Source organism: Ambystoma mexicanum, chromosome 11 (assembly GCF_040938575.1).
Source record: "Ambystoma mexicanum isolate Mex_15411 chromosome 11, UKY_AmexF1_1, whole genome shotgun sequence".
Classification (NCBI taxonomy): Eukaryota; Metazoa; Chordata; class Amphibia; order Caudata; family Ambystomatidae; genus Ambystoma; species Ambystoma mexicanum.
This window is the reverse complement of record NC_090934.1, coordinates 1178921048-1178938343: the sequence shown is the minus strand read 5'-3', so window position 1 is coordinate 1178938343 and position 17296 is coordinate 1178921048. Positions and strand designations below refer to the sequence as shown.

At 50.0% G+C, this 17296-nt stretch overlaps 10 non-coding genes across 10 annotated transcripts; all 10 read right to left on the bottom strand.

Annotated features, from left to right (window-relative positions):
* Positions 1-230: 230 nt before the first annotated feature.
* On the bottom strand, positions 231-312 carry TRNAL-CAG (transfer RNA leucine (anticodon CAG)). Its single transcript has one exon. It is a non-coding gene; the product is annotated as a tRNA-Leu (tRNA).
* Positions 313-1893: 1581 nt separating this feature from the next.
* TRNAL-CAG (transfer RNA leucine (anticodon CAG)) lies at positions 1894-1976 on the bottom strand. Its single transcript has one exon. It is a non-coding gene; the product is annotated as a tRNA-Leu (tRNA).
* Positions 1977-3539: 1563 nt separating this feature from the next.
* Positions 3540-3621, bottom strand: TRNAL-CAG (transfer RNA leucine (anticodon CAG)). Its single transcript has one exon. It is a non-coding gene; the product is annotated as a tRNA-Leu (tRNA).
* Positions 3622-5196: 1575 nt separating this feature from the next.
* TRNAL-CAG (transfer RNA leucine (anticodon CAG)) lies at positions 5197-5279 on the bottom strand. Its single transcript has one exon. It is a non-coding gene; the product is annotated as a tRNA-Leu (tRNA).
* Positions 5280-5772: 493 nt separating this feature from the next.
* TRNAL-CAG (transfer RNA leucine (anticodon CAG)) lies at positions 5773-5854 on the bottom strand. Its single transcript has one exon. It is a non-coding gene; the product is annotated as a tRNA-Leu (tRNA).
* Positions 5855-10619: 4765 nt separating this feature from the next.
* TRNAL-CAG (transfer RNA leucine (anticodon CAG)) lies at positions 10620-10702 on the bottom strand. Its single transcript has one exon. It is a non-coding gene; the product is annotated as a tRNA-Leu (tRNA).
* A 482-nt stretch (positions 10703-11184) lies between these two features.
* TRNAL-CAG (transfer RNA leucine (anticodon CAG)) lies at positions 11185-11267 on the bottom strand. Its single transcript has one exon. It is a non-coding gene; the product is annotated as a tRNA-Leu (tRNA).
* Positions 11268-12287: 1020 nt separating this feature from the next.
* Positions 12288-12369, bottom strand: TRNAL-CAG (transfer RNA leucine (anticodon CAG)). The gene has a single exon. It is a non-coding gene; the product is annotated as a tRNA-Leu (tRNA).
* Positions 12370-13946: 1577 nt separating this feature from the next.
* TRNAL-CAG (transfer RNA leucine (anticodon CAG)) lies at positions 13947-14028 on the bottom strand. The gene has a single exon. It is a non-coding gene; the product is annotated as a tRNA-Leu (tRNA).
* A 3098-nt stretch (positions 14029-17126) lies between these two features.
* Positions 17127-17208, bottom strand: TRNAL-CAG (transfer RNA leucine (anticodon CAG)). Its single transcript has one exon. It is a non-coding gene; the product is annotated as a tRNA-Leu (tRNA).
* Positions 17209-17296: the final 88 nt, after the last annotated feature.

Here is a 17296-nt window from a genome sequence, read left to right as displayed (position 1 = left end):
GTCCACAAAGCTAGCACAGTCCTAAGACGGTTTTTCATTTAAGCACTGTAGTACACCTGCCAAAAGGGCAGTGAAGCATTCCAGGACGAACTGCAGACCTAGCTGGAGGACGGGAGTGTGTGGAGCAAGCTCCAACTCCAACTCCATCTCCCTGTTCCAGAAATCCCTGGCCGGCAGTTATAGGAAGCGTGGAATGCAATCACATGAAAAGTAAAAACCCATTTCAGGCATGTCAGAAGTGGGATTCGAACCCACGCCTCCAGAGGAGACTGCGACCTGAACCAGTGCCTTAGACCACTCGGCCATCCTGACTCTGCCGTAGGTGCTTGCCTGAATCGGCTTAGAGGCTATGTTGGCAAGTCTTTGACCACACTTAAATCCTCTTGGATTTCCTAAAATGTCTCCACAGTCTGCCAGGAATATACTCTCGCGCATCCCACCCACCCCTCCTAACCCACCACCCTCCCCATCCATTTTAAAAATGTCACTTCATTCCCACTAGGCCCAGTTAAAAGGACAACACATTGGGTTCTTTATGCATTTTTTCCAAAGGCAAAATGTCGCGGTGCGCCCGTTTGCATGTCCACAAGGCCGGCCCAGTCCAAAGATGGTTTTTCACTGGAGTTCACTTTCCCAAAAAAGAAGCGAAGAAATACAGGAAGCACTGGAAATCAACCATGAGGCCTGCAGTGCGTGCTACAACTCCATCTCCCTGTTCCAGAAAGCCTTGGCCAGCAGTTATAGGACGCCTGGAATGTTACAATCAAATGAAAAGAAAAATTCTGTTACAGACATGTCAGAAGTGGGATTCGAACCCACACCTCCAGAGGAGACTGCCTTAGACCACTCGGCCATCCTGACTCTGCCATTTGCACCCCTCAGATGCGGCTTAGAGGCAATGTTGGAAAGTCTCAAAAACCACCCGCCTAAAATCCTCTCCTAATGCATTAAAGTCTCCCAATTCCTCCCAAAAGAATAATCACAGGCAGGGCAGCACTCATACAACGACTACTGGCACAGACGTGCAGGGTTCAATCCCTATGTACAGCAGCTACTTGTCACAAGCACACATGAGTCTTTCATGTTTCTGCAGAACGGTGCTGCCTGCCACCTGTTAACAGACACAAGCAACTACACCTCAGGAAATAGGAAGGCAGGAGGTGGGCTGGTTTATGCAAATAAAAGCATGCACTGTGTCCAACCCTTCAGGAGGTTCAGGCAGTGTGCTAGAGCCTTCTTGGTCACAAGAGGTTGGACACTAGTCCAGGGGAGCCTGTTTAGGCTGAAAGGACTGTGTATGGGCCGGCCTGATCTCCCTGTACTCCTGCACAGGACTCACTCGAAATGATAGGGCTAAAGAGTTCTGCCAGCAAAGCCTATATACAATGGCCGTTCGTGGCCGTTTGGGCAGGCAGGTGGTTGGTTGGGCAGAGGGCGAGGAGGAAGAACTGTGTTCACTCCTCTGCCTGCCTTTTTACCTCTCGCTTCCCCCCACTCACTCCTCCATCTGCCTCCCACTATGTCACACTAACTTTCCTCCTGACCTCCATTTCAAATAGGTCACTTCATTCCAACTAGGCCCAGTGAAAAGGACAAGACGTTGGGTTCTTTATGCATTTTTTCCAAAGACAAAATGCCGCGCTGCGCCCATTTGCAAGTCCACAAAGCTAGCACAGTCCTAAGACGGTTTTTCATTTAAGCACTGTAGTACACCTGCCAAAAGGGCAGTGAAGCATTCCAGGACGAACTGCAGACCTAGCTGGAGGACGGGAGTGTGTGGAGCAAGCTCCAGCTCCAACTCCATCTCCCTCTCCCTGTTCCAGAAATCCGTGGCCGGCAGTTATAGGAAGCGTGGAATGCAATCACATGAAAAGTAAAAACCCGTTTCAGGCATGTCAGAAGTGGGATTCAAACCTACGCCTCCAGAGGAGACTGCGACCTGAACGCAGCGCCTTAGACCACTCGGCCATCCTGACTCTGCCTTAGGCGCTCGCCTGAATCGGCTTAGAGGCTATGTTGGCAAGTCTTTGACCACACTTAAATCCTCTTGGATTTCCTAAAATGTCTCTACAGTCTGCCAGGGATATACTCTCGCGCATCCCACCCACCCCTCCTAACCCACCACCCTCCCCATCCATTTTAAAAATGTCACTTCATTCCCACTAGGCCCAGTTAAAAGGACAACACATTGGGTTCTTTATGCATTTTTTCCAAAGGCAAAATGTCGCGGTGCGCCCGTTTGCATGTCCACAAGTCCGGCCCAGTCCAAAGATGGTTTTTCACTGGAGTTCACTTTCCCAAAAAAGAAGCGAGGAAATACAGGAAGCACTGGAAATCAACCATGAGGCCTGCAGTGCGTGCTCCAACTCCATCTCCCTGTTCCAGAAAGCCTTGGCCAGCAGTTATAGGACGCCTGGAATGTTACAATCAAATGAAAAGAAAAATTCTGTTACAGACATGTCAGAAGTGGGATTCGAACAACGCAGCGCCTTAGACCACTCGGCCATCCTGACTCTGCCATTTGCACCCCTCAGATGCGGCTTAGAGGCAATGTTGGAAAGTCTCAAAGACCACCCGCCTAAAATCATCACCTATTGCATTAAAGTCTCCCAATTCCTCCCAAAAGAATAATCACAGTCAGGGCAGCACTCATACAACGACTACTGGCACAGACGTGCAGGGTTCAATCCCTATGTACAGCAGCTACTTGTCACAAGCACACATGAGTCTTTCATGTTTCTGCAGAACGGTGCTGCCTGCCACCTGTTAACAGACACAAGCAACTACACCTCAGGAAATAGGAAGGCAGGAGGCGGGCTGGTTTATGCAAATAAAAGCATGTACTGTGTCCAACCTTTCAGGAGGTTCAGGCAGTGTGCTATAGCCTTCTTGGTCACAAGAGGTTGGGCACTAGTCCCGGGGAGCCTGTTTAGGCTGAAAGGACTGTGTATGGGCCGGCCTGATCTCCCTGTACTCCTGCACAGGACTCACTCTAAATGACAGGGCTAAAGAGTTCTGCCAGCAAAGCCTATATACAATGGCCGTTCGTGGCCGTTGGGGCAGGCAGGTGGTTGGTTGGGCAGAGGGTGAGGAGGAAGAACTGTGTTCACTCCTCTGCCTGCCTTTTTACCTCTCGCTTCCCCCCACTCACTCCTCCTTCTGCCTCCCACTATGTCACACTAACTTTCCTCCTGACCTCCATTTCAAATAGGTCACTTCATTCCAACTAGGACCAGTGAAAAGGACAAGACGTTGGGTTCTTTATGCATTTTTTCCAAAGACAAAATGCCGCGCTGCGCCCATTTGCAAGTCCACAAAGCTAGCACAGTCCTAAGACGGTTTTTCATTTAAGCACTGTAGTACACCTGCCAAAAGGGCAGTGAAGCATTCCAGGACGAACTGCAGACCTAGCTGGAGGACGGGAGTGTGTGGAGCAAGCTCCAACTCCAACTCCATCTCCCTGTTCCAGAAATCCCTGGCCGGCAGTTATAGGAAGCGTGGAATGCAATCACATGAAAAGTAAAAACCCATTTCAGGCATGTCAGAAGTGGGATTCGAACCCACGCCTCCAGAGGAGACTGCGACCTGAACCAGTGCCTTAGACCACTCGGCCATCCTGACTCTGCCGTAGGTGCTTGCCTGAATCGGCTTAGAGGCTATGTTGGCAAGTCTTTGACCACACTTAAATCCTCTTGGATTTCCTAAAATGTCTCCACAGTCTGCCAGGAATATACTCTCGCGCATCCCACCCACCCCTCCTAACCCACCACCCTCCCCATCCATTTTAAAAATGTCACTTCATTCCCACTAGGCCCAGTTAAAAGGACAACACATTGGGTTCTTTATGCATTTTTTCCAAAGGCAAAATGTCGCGGTGCGCCCGTTTGCATGTCCACAAGGCCGGCCCAGTCCAAAGATGGTTTTTCACTGGAGTTCACTTTCCCAAAAAAGAAGCGAAGAAATACAGGAAGCACTGGAAATCAACCATGAGGCCTGCAGTGCGTGCTACAACTCCATCTCCCTGTTCCAGAAAGCCTTGGCCAGCAGTTATAGGACGCCTGGAATGTTACAATCAAATGAAAAGAAAAATTCTGTTACAGACATGTCAGAAGTGGGATTCGAACCCACACCTCCAGAGGAGACTGCCTTAGACCACTCGGCCATCCTGACTCTGCCATTTGCACCCCTCAGATGCGGCTTAGAGGCAATGTTGGAAAGTCTCAAAAACCACCCGCCTAAAATCCTCTCCTAATGCATTAAAGTCTCCCAATTCCTCCCAAAAGAATAATCACAGGCAGGGCAGCACTCATACAACGACTACTGGCACAGACGTGCAGGGTTCAATCCCTATGTACAGCAGCTACTTGTCACAAGCACACATGAGTCTTTCATGTTTCTGCAGAACGGTGCTGCCTGCCACCTGTTAACAGACACAAGCAACTACACCTCAGGAAATAGGAAGGCAGGAGGTGGGCTGGTTTATGCAAATAAAAGCATGCACTGTGTCCAACCCTTCAGGAGGTTCAGGCAGTGTGCTAGAGCCTTCTTGGTCACAAGAGGTTGGACACTAGTCCAGGGGAGCCTGTTTAGGCTGAAAGGACTGTGTATGGGCCGGCCTGATCTCCCTGTACTCCTGCACAGGACTCACTCGAAATGACAGGGCTAAAGAGTTCTGCCAGCAAAGCCTATATACAATGGCCGTTCGTGGCCGTTTGGGCAGGCAGGTGGTTGGTTGGGCAGAGGGCGAGGAGGAAGAACTGTGTTCACTCCTCTGCCTGCCTTTTTACCTCTCGCTTCCCCCCACTCACTCCTCCATCTGCCTCCCACTATGTCACACTAACTTTCCTCCTGACCTCCATTTCAAATAGGTCACTTCATTCCAACTAGGCCCAGTGAAAAGGACAAGACGTTGGGTTCTTTATGCATTTTTTCCAAAGACAAAATGCCGCGCTGCGCCCATTTGCAAGTCCACAAAGCTAGCACAGTCCTAAGACGGTTTTTCATTTAAGCACTGTAGTACACCTGCCAAAAGGGCAGTGAAGCATTCCAGGACGAACTGCAGACCTAGCTGGAGGACGGGAGTGTGTGGAGCAAGCTCCAACTCCATCTCCCTCTCCCTGTTCCAGAAATCCGTGGCCGGCAGTTATAGGAAGCGTGGAATGCAATCACATGAAAAGTAAAAACCCGTTTCAGGCATGTCAGAAGTGGGATTCAAACCTACGCCTCCAGAGGAGACTGCGACCTGAACGCAGCGCCTTAGACCACTCGGCCATCCTGACTCTGCCTTAGGCGCTCGCCTGAATCGGCTTAGAGGCTATGTTGGCAAGTCTTTGACCACACTTAAATCCTCTTGGATTTCCTAAAATGTCTCTACAGTCTGCCAGGGATATACTCTCGCGCATCCCACCCACCCCTCCTAACCCACCACCCTCCCCATCCATTTTAAAAATGTCACTTCATTCCCACTAGGCCCAGTTAAAAGGACAACACATTGGGTTCTTTATGCATTTTTTCCAAAGACAAAATGCCGCGCTGCGCACATTTGCATGTCCACAAAGCTAGCACAGTCCTAAGACGGTTTTTCATTTAAGCACTGTAGTACACCTGCCAAAAGAGCAGTGAAGCATTCCAGGACGAACTGCAGACCTAGCTGGAGGACGGGAGTGTTTGGAGCAAGCTCCAACTCCATCTCCCTGTTTCAGAAATCCGTGGCCGGCAGTTATAGGAAGCGTGGAATGCAATCACATGAAAAGTAAAAACCCATTTCTGGCATGTCAGAAGTGGGATTCGAACCCACGCCTCCAGAGGAGACTGCGACCTGAACCAGTGCCTTAGACCACTCGGCCATCCTGACTCTGCCTTAGGTGCTTGCCTGAATCGGCTTAGAGGCTATGTTGGCAAGTCTTTGACCACACTTAAATCCTCTTGGATTTCCTAAAATGTCTCCACAGTCTGCCAGGAATATAATCTCGCGCATCCCACCCACCCCTCCTAACCCACCACCCTCCCCATCCATTTTAAAAATGTCACTTCATTCCCACTAGGCCCAGTTAAAAGGACAACACATTGGGTTCTTTATGCATTTTTTCCAAAGGCAAAATGTTGCGGTGCCCCCGTTTGCATGTCCACAAGGCCGGCCCAGTCCAAAGATGGTTTTTCACTGGAGTTCACTTTCCCAAAAAAGAAGCGAAGAAATACAGGAAGCACTGGAAATCAACCATGAGGCCTGCAGTGCGTGCTCCAACTCCATCTCCCTGTTCCAGAAAGCCTTGGACAGCAGTTATAGGACGCCTGGAATGTTACAATCAAATGAAAAGAAAAATTCTGTTACAGACATTTCAGAAGTGGGAGAAGTGGGATTCGAACCCACGCCTCCAGAGGAGACTGCCTTAGACCACTCGGCCATCCTGACTCTGCCATTTGCACTCCTCAGATGCGGCTTAGAGGCAATGTTGGAAAGTCTCAAAGACCACCCGCCTAAAATCCTCTCCTAATGCATTAAAGTCTCCCAATTCCTCCCAAAAGAATAAACACAGGCAGGGCAGCACTCATACAACGACTACTGGCACAGACGTCCAGGGTTCAATCCCTATGTACAGCAGCTACTTGTCACAAGCACACATGAGTCTTTCATGTTTCTGCAGAACGGTGCTGCCTGCCACCTGTTAACAGACACAAGCAACTACACCTCAGGAAATAGGAAGGCAGGAGGCGGGCTGGTTTATGCAAATAAAAGCATGCACTGTGTCCAACCCTTCAGGAGGTTCAGGCAGTGTGCTATAGCCTTCTTGGTCACAAGAGGTTGGGCACTAGTCCCGGGGAGCCTGTTTAGGCTGAAAGGACTGTGTATGGGCCGGCCTGATCTCCCTGTACTCCTGCACAGGACTCACTCTAAATGACAGGGCTAAAGAGTTCTGCCAGCAAAGCCTATATACAATGGCCGTTCGTGGCCGTTGGGGCAGGCAGGTGGTTGGTTGGGCAGAGGGCGAGGAGGAAGAACTGTGTTCACTCCTCTGCCTGCCTTTTTACCTCTCGCTTCCCCCCACTCACTCCTCCTTCTGCCTCCCACTATGTCACACTAACTTTCCTCCTGACCTCCATTTCAAATAGGTCACTTCATTCCAACTAGGCCCAGTGAAAAGGACAAGACGTTGGGTTCTTTATGCATTTTTTCCAAAGACAAAATGCCGCGCTGCACCCATTTGCAAGTCCACAAAGCTAGCACAGTCCTAAGACGGTTTTTCATTTAAGCACTGTAGTACACCTGCCAAAAGGGCAGTGAAGCATTCCAGGACGAACTGCAGACCTAGCTGGAGGACGGGAGTGTGTGGAGCAAGCTCCAACTCCATCTCCCTGTTCCAGAAATCCATGGCCGGCAGTTATAGGAAGCGTGGAATGCAATCACATGAAAAGTAAAAACCCATTTCAGGCATGTCAGAAGTGGGATTCGAACCCACGCTTCCAGAGGAGACTGCGATCTGAACCAGTGCCTTAGACCTCTCGGCCATCCTGATTCTGCCTTAGGTGCTTGCCTGAATCGGCTTAGAGGCTATGTTGGCAAGTCTTTGACCACACTTAAATCCTCTTGGATTTCCTAAAATGTCTCCACATTCTGCCAGGAATATACTCTCGCGCATCCCACCCACCCCTCCTAACCCACCACCCTCCCCATCCATTTTAAAAATGTCACTTCATTCCCACTAGGCCCAGTTAAAAGGACAACACATTGGGTTCTTTATGCATTTTTTCCAAAGGCAAAATGTTGCGGTGCGCCCGTTTGCATGTCCACAAGGCCGACCCAGTCCAAAGATGGTTTTTCACTCGAGTTCACTTTCCCAAAAAAGAAGCGAAGAAATACAGGAAGCACTGGAAATCAACCATGAGGCCTGCAGTGCGTGCTCCAACTCCATCTCCCTGTTCCAGAAAGCCTTGGCCAGCAGTTATAGGACGCCTGGAATGTTACAATCAAATGAAAAGAAAAATTCTGTTACAGACATTTCAGAAGTGGGAGAAGTGGGATTCGAACCCACGCCTCCAGAGGAGACTGCCTTAGACCACTCAGCCATCCTGACTCTGCCATTTGCACCCCTCAGATGTGGCTTAGAGGCAATGTTGGAAAGTCTCAAAGACCACCCGCCTAAAATCCTCTCCTAATACATTAAAGTCTCCCAATTGCTCCCAAAAGAATAATCACAGGCAGGGCAGCACTCATACAACGACTACTGGCACAGACGTGCAGGGTTCAATCCCTATGTACAGCAGCTACTTGTCACAAGCACACATGAGTCTTTCATGTTTCTGCAGAACGGTGCTGCCTGCCACCTGTTAACAGACACAAGCAACTACACCTCAGGAAATAGGAAGACAGGAGGCGGGCTGGTTTATGCAAATAAAAGCATGCACTGTGTCCAACCCTTCAGGAGGTTCAGGCAGTGTGCTAGAGCCTTCTTGGTCACAAGAGGTTGGGCACTAGTCCAGGGGAGCCTGTTTAGGCTGAAAGGACTGTGTATGGGCCGGCCTGATCTCCCTGTACTCCTGCACAGGACTCACTCTAAATGACAGGGCTAAAGAGTTCTGCCAGCAAAGCCTATATACAATGGCCGTTCGTGGCCGTTTGGGCAGGCAGGTGGTTGGTTGGGCAGAGGGCGAGGAGGAAGAACTGTGTTCACTCCTCTGCCTGCCTTTTTACCTCTCGCTTCCCCCCACTCACTCCTCCTTCTGCCTCCCACTATGTCACACTAACTTTCCTCCTGACCTCCATTTCAAATAGGTCACTTCATTCCAACTAGGCCCAGTGAAAAGGACAAGACGTTGGGTTCTTTATGCATTTTTTCCAAAGACAAAATGCCGCGCTGCGCCCATTTGCAAGTCCACAAAGCTAGCACAGTCCTAAGACGGTTTTTCATTTAAGCACTGTAGTACACCTGCCAAAAGGGCAGTGAAGCATTCCAGGATAAACTGCAGACCTAGCTGGAGGACGGGAGTGTGTGGAGCAAGCTCCAACTCCATCTCCCTGTTCCAGAAATCCGTGGCCACTCGGCCATCCTGACTCTGCCTTAGGCGCTCGCCTGAATCGGCTTAGAGGCTATGTTGGCAAGTCTTTGACCACACTTAAATCCTCTTGGATTTCCTAAAATGTCTCCACAGTCTGCCAGGAATATACTCTCGCGCATCCCACCCACCCCTCCTAACCCACCACCCTCCCCATCCATTTTAAAAATGTCACTTCATTCCCACTAGGCCCAGTTAAAAGGACAACACATTGGGTTCTTTATGCATTTTTTCCAAAGGCAAAATGTCGCGGTGCGCCCGTTTGCATGTCCACAAGTCCGGCCCAGTCCAAAGATGGTTTTTCACTGGAGTTCACTTTCCCAAAAAAGAAGCGAGGAAATACAGGAAGCACTGGAAATCAACCATGAGGCCTGCAGTGCGTGCTCCAACTCCATCTCCCTGTTCCAGAAAGCCTTGGCCAGCAGTTATAGGACGCCTGGAATGTTACAATCAAATGAAAAGAAAAATTCTGTTACAGACATGTCAGAAGTGGGATTCGAACCCACGCCTCCAGAGGAGACTGCCTTAGACCACTCGGCCATCCTGACTCTGCCATTTGCACCCCTCAGATGCGGCTTAGAGGCAATGTTGGAAAGTCTCAAAGACCACCCGCCTAAAATCCTCTCCTAATGCATTAAAGTCTCCCAATTCCTCCCAAAAGAATAATCACAGGCAGGGCAGCACTCATACAACGACTACTGGCACAGACGTGCAGGGTTCAATCCCTATGTACAGCAGCTACTTGTCACAAGCACACATGAGTCTTTCATGTTTCTGCAGAACGGTGCTGCCTGCCACCTGTTAACAGACACAAGCAACTACACCTCAGGAAATAGGAAGGCAGGAGGCGGGCTGGTTTATGCAAATAAAAGCATGCACTGTGTCCAACCCTTCAGGAGGTTCAGGCAGTGTGCTAGAGCCTTCTTGGTCACAAGGGGTTGGGCACTAGTCCAGGGGAGCCTGTTTAGGCTGAAAGGACTGTGTATGGGCCGGCCTGATCTCCCTGTACTCCTGCACAGGACTCACTCTAAATGACAGGGCTAAAGAGTTCTGCCAGCAAAGCCTATATACAATGGCCGTTCGTGGCCGTTTGGGCAGGCAGGTGGTTGGTTGGGCAGAGGGCGAGGAGGAAGAACTGTGTTCACTCCTCTGCCTGCCTTTTTACCTCTCGCTTCCCCCCACTCACTCCTCCATCTGCCTCCCACTATGTCACACTAACTTTCCTCCTGACCTCCATTTCAAATAGGTCACTTCATTCCAACTAGGCCCAGTGAAAAGGACAAGACGTTGGGTTCTTTATGCATTTTTTCCAAAGACAAAATGCCGCGCTGCGCCCATTTGCAAGTCCACAAAGCTAGCACAGTCCTAAGACGGTTTTTCATTTAAGCACTGTAGTACACCTGCCAAAAGGGCAGTGAAGCATTCCAGGACGAACTGCAGACCTAGCTGGAGGACGGAAGTGTGTGGAGCAAGCTCCAACTCCATCTCCCTGTTCCAGAAATCCGTGGCCGGCAGTTATAGGAAGCGTGGAATGCAATCACATGAAAAGTAAATACCCGTTTCAGGCATGTCAGAAGTGGGATTCGAACCCACGCCTCCAGAGGAGACTGCGACCTGAACGCAGCACCTTAGACCACTCGGCCATCCTGACTCTGACTTAGGCGCTCGCCTGAATCGGCTTAGAGGCTATGTTGGCAAGTCTTTGACCACACTTAAATCCTCTTGGATTTCCTAAAATGTCTCCACAGTCTGCCAGGAATATACTCTCGCGCATCCCACCCCCCCCTCCTAACCCACCACCCTCCCCATCCATTTTAAAAATGTCACTTCATTCCCACTAGGCCCAGTTAAAAGGACAACACATTGGGTTCTTTATGCATTTTTTCCAAAGGCAAAATGTCGCGGTGCGCCCGTTTGCATGTCCACAAGTCCGGCCCAGTCCAAAGATGGTTTTTCACTGGAGTTCACTTTCCCAAAAAAGAAGCGAGGAAATACAGGAAGCACTGGAAATCAACCATGAGGCCTGCAGTGCGTGCTCCAACTCCATCTCCCTGTTCCAGAAAGCCTTGGCCAGCAGTTATAGGACGCCTGGAATGTTACAATCAAATGAAAAGAAAAATTCTGTTACAGACATGTCAGAAGTGGGATTCGAACCCACGCCTCCAGAGGAGACTGCGACCTGAACGCAGCGCCTTAGGCCACTCGGTCATCCTGACTCTGCCATTTGCCCCCCTCAGATGCGGCTTAGAGGCAATGTTGGAAAGTCTCAAAGACCACCCGCCTAAAATCATCACCTATTGCATTAAAGTCTCCCAATTCCTCCCAAAAGAATAATCACAGGCAGGGCAGCACTCATACAACGATTACTGGCACAGACGTGCAGGGTTCAATCCCTATGTACAGCAGCTACTTGTCACAAGCACACATGAGTCTTTCATGTTTCTGCAGAACGGTGCTGCCTGCCACCTGTTAACAGACACAAGCAACTACACCTCAGGAAATAGGAAGGCAGGAGGCGGGCTGGTTTATGCAAATAAAAGCATGCACTGTGTCCAACCCTTCAGGAGGTTCAGGCAGTGTGCTATAGCCTTCTTGGTCACAAGAGGTTGGGCACTAGTCCCGGGGAGCCTGTTTAGGCTGAAAGGACTGTGTATGGGCCGGCCTGATCTCCCTGTACTCCTGCACAGGACTCACTCTAAATGACAGGGCTAAAGAGTTCTGCCAGCAAAGCCTATATACAATGGCCGTTCGTGGCCGTTGGGGCAGGCAGGTGGTTGGTTGGGCAGAGGGCGAGGAGGAAGAACTGTGTTCACTCCTCTGCCTGCCTTTTTACCTCTTGCTTCCCCCCACTCACTCCTCCTTCTGCCTCCCACTATGTCACACTAACTTTCCTCCTGACCTCCATTTCAAATAGGTCACTTCATTCCAACTAGGCCCAGTGAAAAGGACAAGACGTTGGGTTCTTTATGCATTTTTTCCAAAGACAAAATGCCGCGCTGCGCCCATTTGCAAGTCCACAAAGCTAGCACAGTCCTAAGACGGTTTTTCATTTAAGCACTGTAGTACACCTGCCAAAAGGGCAGTGAAGCATTCCAGGACGAACTGCAGACCTAGCTGGAGGACGGGAGTGTGTGGAGCAAGCTCCAACTCCATCTCCCTGTTCCAGAAATCCATGGCCTGCAGTTATAGGAAGCGTGGAATGCAATCACATGAAAAGTAAAAACCCATTTCAGGCATGTCAAAAGTGGGATTCGAACCCACGCCTCCAGAGGAGACTGCGATCTGAACCAGTGCCTTAGACCACTCGGCCATCCTGACTCTGCCTTAGGTGCTTGCTTGAATCGGCTTAGAGGCTATGTTGGCAAGTCTTTGACCACACTTAAATCCTCTTGGATTTCCTAAAATGTCTCCACAGTCTGCCAGGAATATACTCTCGCGCATCCCACCCACCCCTCTAACCCACCACCCTCCCCATCCATTTTAAAAATGTCACTTCATTCCCACTAGGCCCAGTTAAAAGGACAACACATTGGGTTCTTTATGCATTTTTTCCAAAGGCAAAATGTTGCGGTGCGCCCGTTTGCATGTCCACAAGGCCGGCCCAGTCCAAAGATGGTTTTTCACTGGAGTTCACTTTCCCAAAAAAGAAGCGAAGAAATACAGGAAGCACTGGAAATCAACCATGAGGCCTGCAGTGCGTGCTCCAACTCCATCTCCCTGTTCCAGAAAGCCTTGGACAGCAGTTATAGGACGCCTGGAATGTTACAATCAAATGAAAAGAAAAATTCTGTTACAGACATTTCAGAAGTGGGAGAAGTTGGATTCGAACCCACGCCTCCAGAGGAGACTGCCTTAGACCACTCGGCCATCCTGACTCTGCCATTTGCACTCCTCAGATGCGGCTTAGAGGCAATGTTGGAAAGTCTCAAAGACCACCCGCCTAAAATCCTCTCCTAATGCATTAAAGTCTCCCAATTCCTCCCAAAAGAATAAACACAGGCAGGGCAGCACTCATACAACGACTACTGGCACAGACGTCCAGGGTTCAATCCCTATGTACAGCAGCTACTTGTCACAAGCACACATGAGTCTTTCATGTTTCTGCAGAACGGTGCTGCCTGCCACCTGTTAACAGACACAAGCAACTACACCTCAGGAAATAGGAAGGCAGGAGGCGGGCTGGTTTATGCAAATAAAAGCATGCACTGTGTCCAACCCTTCAGGAGGTTCAGGCAGTGTGCTATAGCCTTCTTGGTCACAAGAGGTTGGGCACTAGTCCCGGGGAGCCTGTTTAGGCTGAAAGGACTGTGTATGGGCCGGCCTGATCTCCCTGTACTCCTGCACAGGACTCACTCTAAATGACAGGGCTAAAGAGTTCTGCCAGCAAAGCCTATATACAATGGCCGTTCGTGGCCGTTGGGGCAGGCAGGTGGTTGGTTGGGCAGAGGGCGAGGAGGAAGAACTGTGTTCACTCCTCTGCCTGCCTTTTTACCTCTCGCTTCCCCCCACTCACTCCTCCTTCTGCCTCCCACTATGTCACACTAACTTTCCTCCTGACCTCCATTTCAAATAGGTCACTTCATTCCAACTAGGCCCAGTGAAAAGGACAAGACGTTGGGTTCTTTATGCATTTTTTCCAAAGACAAAATGCCGCGCTGCGCCCATTTGCAAGTCCACAAAGCTAGCACAGTCCTAAGACGGTTTTTCATTTAAGCACTGTAGTACACCTGCCAAAAGGGCAGTGAAGCATTCCAGGACGAACTGCAGACCTAGCTGGAGGACGGGAGTGTGTGGAGCAAGCTCCAACTCCATCTCCCTGTTCCAGAAATCCATGGCCGGCAGTTATAGGAAGCGTGGAATGCAATCACATGAAAAGTAAAAACCCATTTCAGGCATGTCAGAAGTGGGATTCGAACCCACGCCTCCAGAGGAGACTGCGATCTGAACCAGTGCCTTAGACCACTCGGCCATCCTGATTCTGCCTTAGGTGCTTGCCTGAATCGGCTTAGAGGCTATGTTGGCAAGTCTTTGACCACACTTAAATCCTCTTGGATTTCCTAAAATGTCTCCACATTCTGCCAGGAATATACTCTCGCGCATCCCACCCACCCCTCCTAACCCACCACCCTCCCCATCCATTTTAAAAATGTCACTTCATTCCCACTAGGCCCAGTTAAAAGGACAACACATTGGGTTCTTTATGCATTTTTTCCAAAGGCAAAATGTTGCGGTGCGCCCGTTTGCATGTCCACAAGGCCGACCCAGTCCAAAGATGGTTTTTCACTCGAGTTCACTTTCCCAAAAAAGAAGCGAAGAAATACAGGAAGCACTGGAAATCAACCATGAGGCCTGCAGTGCGTGCTCCAACTCCATCTCCCTGTTCCAGAAAGCCTTGGCCAGCAGTTATAGGACGCCTGGAATGTTACAATCAAATGAAAAGAAAAATTCTGTTACAGACATTTCAGAAGTGGGAGAAGTGGGATTCGAACCCACGCCTCCAGAGGAGACTGCCTTAGACCACTCGGCCATCCTGACTCTGCCATTTGCTCCCCTCAGATGTGGCTTAGAGGCAATGTTGGAAAGTCTCAAAGACCACCCGCCTAAAATCCTCTCCTAATACATTAAAGTCTCCCAATTGCTCCCAAAAGAATAATCACAGGCAGGGCAGCACTCATACAACGACTACTGGCACAGACGTGCAGGGTTCAATCCCTATGTACAGCAGCTACTTGTCACAAGCACACATGAGTCTTTCATGTTTCTGCAGAACGGTGCTGCCTGCCACCTGTTAACAGACACAAGCAACTACACCTCAGGAAATAGGAAGGCAGGAGGCGGGCTGGTTTATGCAAATAAAAGCATGCACTGTGTCCAACCCTTCAGGAGGTTCAGGCAGTGTGCTAGAGCCTTCTTGGTCACAAGAGGTTGGGCACTAGTCCAGGGGAGCCTGTTTAGGCTGAAAGGACTGTGTATGGGCCGGCCTGATCTCCCTGTACTCCTGCACAGGACTCACTCTAAATGACAGGGCTAAAGAGTTCTGCCAGCAAAGCCTATATACAATGGCCGTTCGTGGCCGTTTGGGCAGGCAGGTGGTTGGTTGGGCAGAGGGCGAGGAGGAAGAACTGTGTTCACTCCTCTGCCTGCCTTTTTACCTCTCGCTTCCCCCCACTCACTCCTCCATCTGCCTCCCACTATGTCACACTAACTTTCCTCCTGACCTCCATTTCAAATAGGTCACTTCATTCCAACTAGGCCCAGTGAAAAGACAAGACGTTGGGTTCTTTATGCATTTTTTCCAAAGACAAAATGCCGCGCTGCGCCCATTTGCAAGTCCACAAAGCTAGCACAGTCCTAAGACGGTTTTTCATTTAAGCACTGTAGTACACCTGCCAAAAGGGCAGTGAAGCATTCCAGGATAAACTGCAGACCTAGCTGGAGGACGGGAGTGTGTGGAGCAAGCTCCAACTCCATCTCCCTGTTCCAGAAATCCGTGGCCACTCGGCCATCCTGACTCTGCCTTAGGCGCTCGCCTGAATCGGCTTAGAGGCTATGTTGGCAAGTCTTTGACCACACTTAAATCCTCTTGGATTTCCTAAAATGTCTCCACAGTCTGCCAGGAATATACTCTCGCGCATCCCACCCACCCCTCCTAACCCACCACCCTCCCCATCCATTTTAAAAATGTCACTTCATTCCCACTAGGCCCAGTTAAAAGGACAACACATTGGGTTCTTTATGCATTTTTTCCAAAGGCAAAATGTCGCGGTGCGCCCGTTTGCATGTCCACAAGTCCGGCCCAGTCCAAAGATGGTTTTTCACTGGAGTTCACTTTCCCAAAAAAGAAGCGAGGAAATACAGGAAGCACTGGAAATCAACCATGAGGCCTGCAGTGCGTGCTCCAACTCCATCTCCCTGTTCCAGAAAGCCTTGGCCAGCAGTTATAGGACGCCTGGAATGTTACAATCAAATGAAAAGAAAAATTCTGTTACAGACATGTCAGAAGTGGGATTCGAACAACGCAGCGCCTTAGACCACTCGGCCATCCTGACTCTGCCATTTGCACCCCTCAGATGCGGCTTAGAGGCAATGTTGGAAAGTCTCAAAGACCACCCGCCTAAAATCATCACCTATTGCATTAAAGTCTCCCAATTCCTCCCAAAAGAATAATCACAGTCAGGGCAGCACTCATACAACGACTACTGGCACAGACGTGCAGGGTTCAATCCCTATGTACAGCAGCTACTTGTCACAAGCACACATGAGTCTTTCATGTTTCTGCAGAACGGTGCTGCCTGCCACCTGTTAACAGACACAAGCAACTACACCTCAGGAAATAGGAAGGCAGGAGGCGGGCTGGTTTATGCAAATAAAAGCATGTACTGTGTCCAACCTTTCAGGAGGTTCAGGCAGTGTGCTATAGCCTTCTTGGTCACAAGAGGTTGGGCACTAGTCCCGGGGAGCCTGTTTAGGCTGAAAGGACTGTGTATGGGCCGGCCTGATCTCCCTGTACTCCTGCACAGGACTCACTCTAAATGACAGGGCTAAAGAGTTCTGCCAGCAAAGCCTATATACAATGGCCGTTCGTGGCCGTTGGGGCAGGCAGGTGGTTGGTTGGGCAGAGGGTGAGGAGGAAGAACTGTGTTCACTCCTCTGCCTGCCTTTTTACCTCTCGCTTCCCCCCACTCACTCCTCCTTCTGCCTCCCACTATGTCACACTAACTTTCCTCCTGACCTCCATTTCAAATAGGTCACTTCATTCCAACTAGGCCCAGTGAAAAGGACAAGACGTTGGGTTCTTTATGCATTTTTTCCAAAGACAAAATGCCGCGCTGCGCCCATTTGCAAGTCCACAAAGCTAGCACAGTCCTAAGACGGTTTTTCATTTAAGCACTGTAGTACACCTGCCAAAAGGGCAGTGAAGCATTCCAGGACGAACTGCAGACCTAGCTGGAGGACGGGAGTGTGTGGAGCAAGCTCCAACTCCAACTCCATCTCCCTGTTCCAGAAATCCCTGGCCGGCAGTTATAGGAAGCGTGGAATGCAATCACATGAAAAGTAAAAACCCATTTCAGGCATGTCAGAAGTGGGATTCGAACCCACGCCTCCAGAGGAGACTGCGACCTGAACCAGTGCCTTAGACCACTCGGCCATCCTGACTCTGCCGTAGGTGCTTGCCTGAATCGGCTTAGAGGCTATGTTGGCAAGTCTTTGACCACACTTAAATCCTCTTGGATTTCCTAAAATG